Here is a 3,793-nt window from a genome sequence, read left to right on the forward strand (position 1 = left end):
GGGGTATAATGTGCGATCGGAGGGGGCATCACTGATTGTGTTTGTCAATTGTGGGGGGGGGGGGGTGGGGGGGTTGAGGTGGGCACTAATAATGAGGTGGGGAGGGGATGCAGGTGGCGCCGTGACATCTGGCGGCCCCTCCCCCCGGACCCCCACCCCACCCCGTTCCCTCTGAGTCCGGCTCGATCATTAACTGGGATAAAATATGGTTTTTGTAGCCAAATCTATTCGGGTTAAACACCGCGAGGAATCACAACCACCATCTGCTGCCCGGACACGTGGGCACACGAACGCGCGTGCGTGTGTGTGCACGTGTGTGTGCACGTGTGTGTGTGCACGTGTGTGTGTGTGCACGTGTGTGTGTGCACGTGTGTGTGTGTACACGTGTGTGTACGCTTGTGTATGTACACGTGTGTGTACGCTTGTGTATGTACACGTGTGTGTCTGTACACACCTGGGTGTGTGTGTATACAACGTGCGCGTGTGTATGCACCTTTGTGTACATGAACCTGTGTGTACACACACGCGTGTACGTGTGTGTACACGCGTGTATGCTGACCTCCATAGGTGCTCACTAACAGCACTCAAAGTCTGTGAAGGCTATAAGGGGGGTGTGTGTTGGACTTCTATCGCACCGTACGTTAGCCAACCGCACTAACCGGAGGTGCGGGGGAAGGACAACAAACTAAACACAACACGCGGCTCTAAAGAAATGAGTTTTACATGTAAACGTGCAAAGCTCCAGTGGCTTCCTAATATCGGAAGGGAGAGAGCGTTCCAGACGGCCGCGGAAGCGCACGTGAAAGCGCCGCGCGGTGCGGTGACCGCCTTTGTTCGATGTCCAGCCAAAGCTCGCTGCGAGGACGAGCGAAGTTCATGCGATGGTTTCTATTCCTTGACGAGATCAGCGAGGTGCGGTGCTTCGTTTGTGTCAATAACGTCGTGTGTGTGTGATGGGGGCGACATTAAGATGTGTTCGTTCAGCAATCGGATGCTCAGCGAGTGCCGCACGTGCACGGGGGGATCTCGCCGTGCCCGTCACGTGCCAACGACTCTCGCACGCGCCGCCACCTTCCGATGTTTGTGCGCCAGACGTCCCGTAGAGTGGCGAGTTGCAATAATCGGGCCTTGTCGATAACCGTGCCGTGCTTCACACGCCGCCGTCGTGTTCGCCTGTGTCACGACGCGTGTCGATAACGCAGCAGCCCGGCGGCTCGTGTGGCGCACACCCAACTCGTGCCACGAGGAGCTCGCTAACAGCAACGACAGACACAGCATGAGGCTATTCATGGTGGGGGGGGGGGGGGTCAAGGTCCTCGCCCCCCCCCCGTCCCCCCGTGACCCCCACTGTAGCGGTCAGCCCAAGAGCAACGCGGGGCGAGCGTTCGTCCCATAACAAACATCAACAAAAAACGCGACCCAGGGGAGAGGCCTTTAATTACAGGGGCGGGGGTTAAGCGGATGGGGGAGGGGGGTGAGGGGGGGTGACGGATGCCGGGGGGAGCAGCGGCAGTCACGTGGGAGCGCCCTTGATGGAGTGCGCGTTCCCGCGCGCGCGCACGCGGATTCATCACCCGGGCAAGGGGGGGGGGTCGGAGTGGGGGGGAAACTGGGGAGAGGCGGTACCTGGGACACCTCGACTCTCTTGACACCTAGGGTCCCCTTTGTGCAGGGTGGGGGGGTAGAGGACGGTGGGGGGCTGTGGAGGATATGGGGGGGGGGCACAGACGGGGTCTGGCTCCCCGCGCTGCCGAGTCAACGCCTCCTCCTCCTGCTCCCTGCGCCAGACTCGCCCGTAGACTCACTCTCTCCACCCCTTCCTCTCCACTCTCTTCTCCACTCTCCCGTAGACTCACTCTCTCCACCCCTTCCTCCCCACCCCTTCCTCCCCCCTCTCTCCCCTCTATCTCCCTTCTCTCTCCCCTCTTTCTCCCCTCGGCCGCGCGACCTCTGGGGGCCACTGGGACATCAGCGACGGGCGGGCAGGGGGGGGAGGCGGTGCGGGCTGTCCCGCTCGCGGTGATCTCATCCCTGCGCACCCTTCTCTCCCCAAGGGGGCTCCTGGGGGTCCGTGGGGATACGCGACTCCGGCGAGGGGGTAAGACCCCCCCCTCCTCCCTCTCCCTGACCCTGGAGCCCCAGGATCGGCCTCTTGGCGTCCGTCCTGCGCCAGTCGCGGCATCAGCGAGGCAGAGTGCTGACCCGGGGCGTCGTCGCCGAGTCCCAGCCGCGTGATTATGAGTCCAACCCTGACCCATGTCTCACACAGGCCCACGCCGTGCCGGCCTTCAAGGAGCAGTGGGTGATGGAGGAGGCCGTGTGCTCGGTGGCAGATGACGGGGAGCTCTGCATGCTGATATGAGCTACCCGTCGGAGGCCGTCGGGCTGCGAGAAGGGCTGCGTGCAGAACGAGAGAGAGCGAGAGAGTGAGCGAGAGAGTGGGCGAGAGAGTGAGCGAGAGAGTGAGCGACAGAGTGAGCAAGAGAGTGGGCGAGAGAGTGAGCGAGAGAGTGAGCGAGCGACAGAGTGAGCGAGCGAGAGGGTGGGCGAGAGAGTGGGCGAGTGAGTGGGCGAGAGGTGGGGATTTACATAAAGCAAAGTTTTACATTTTAAATTAAAATAAAAAAAATTACGAAATGATGAAGCAAAGTGCCGAATACATCGAGCATCTTCTTGTTTCCACTGATCGTAAAAAAAAAGAGCGAGAGAGTGACCGAGAGAGTGGGCGAGAGAGTGAGCGAGAGGTGGGGGTTTACATAAAGCAAAGTTACAAAAAAATTACGAACTGATGAACGAAGCAGAGTGCCGACTCCAGCGAGTGTCTTCTTGTTTCCGCTGGTCGTAGACACACAGAGAGGGCACCTCGCCGACCCACGTCCGGCAGCTCACCGGCGTTGGCCGCCCCTGTCGTTGTGCTCGCGTGGAACCGATGCTGCTGGTTAGACGCCATTCTCAGAAGGCCTCCTGCAACAACAACAACAACACAAATCACACTTTGTATATATATGTGTGTATGTGTGTGTATGTGTGTATGTGTGTGTATGTGTGTGTGTCTATGTGTGTGTATGTATATATAGTGGGGAGCGGTAGTGTAGCGGTTAGCGCGCTGCGCTATGAACCTGGCGACCCGGGTTCGATTCCCGCTCACGGCTAACACCAGTGACGATTATCTGAACCGGTCCTGGGCCTCCCCTAGGTCGACTCAGCCTTAAATGAGTACCTGGTGCGGTGTGTAAACATCGCCACTAGGGAGACAAAGGCGGTCGGGCGTGGTGCTGGCCACCCACCCCCTCGTGTACCGTTCCGGCCTTCATAGGTGCTCGCTAACAGCACTTGCCCCTACAGTCTGTTCAGGCTATACGGGGGGTCTTTGTCTTTTGTATGTATATATGTGTGTGTGTGTGTATGTGTGTGTATGTATATATGCGTGTGTGTTTGTTTTCGCGTGGAAGAGATGAAGGTTGGGGGGTGGGGGTGGGGCAAGCAGGCGAAACGGGTCCGCTGCCGGGTGAGTCTGAGTCGGCCTCTCGTGGCAGGACACCGGGAGTCACCCCCCCTCCCCCCCGGGAGACTCCTTCATCACGCACCACGAGGGGGGGGGGCATCGCCCCCAGGCAGAGCCCACGCAGGAGCCGACTTGCCACCACCCCCCCCCAGGGGCCTCGCACTAGAAGAGACGCCCCCCCACCACCCAGCATGACGAGCACGTGGTTGGGGTTTTGCGATGGGCCACGTGGTTGAGCTCTCATTTGTGATGGGCAGGTTGCGTCTGGAAAAAAAAATTTATGCCAAA

General features: G+C 59.5%; 1 long non-coding RNA gene across 3 annotated transcripts in view; it reads right to left on the reverse strand.

The window, feature by feature from the left end:
* Positions 1-1,905: 1,905 nt before the first annotated feature.
* LOC133351701 (uncharacterized) overlaps positions 1,906-3,793 on the reverse strand; it is a 6,838-nt gene continuing 4,950 nt past the window's right edge. For 2 of the 3 annotated variants that reach the window (XR_009756211.1, XR_009756209.1), the window contains exons 2-4: positions 3,588-3,769; positions 2,787-2,964; positions 1,906-2,397 (exon numbers count right to left, since the gene is read on the reverse strand). This is a non-coding gene — a long non-coding RNA (uncharacterized LOC133351701). The remainder of the gene's footprint in view (positions 2,398-2,786; positions 2,965-3,587; positions 3,770-3,793) is intronic. The other variant, XR_009756210.1, reaches the window with a different exon arrangement.

Source organism: Lethenteron reissneri, chromosome 38 (genome assembly GCF_015708825.2).
Source record: "Lethenteron reissneri isolate LAM-NWPU_2019-01 chromosome 38, ASM1570882v1, whole genome shotgun sequence".
In the NCBI taxonomy this organism is placed as follows: domain Eukaryota; kingdom Metazoa; phylum Chordata; class Hyperoartia; order Petromyzontiformes; family Petromyzontidae; genus Lethenteron; species Lethenteron reissneri.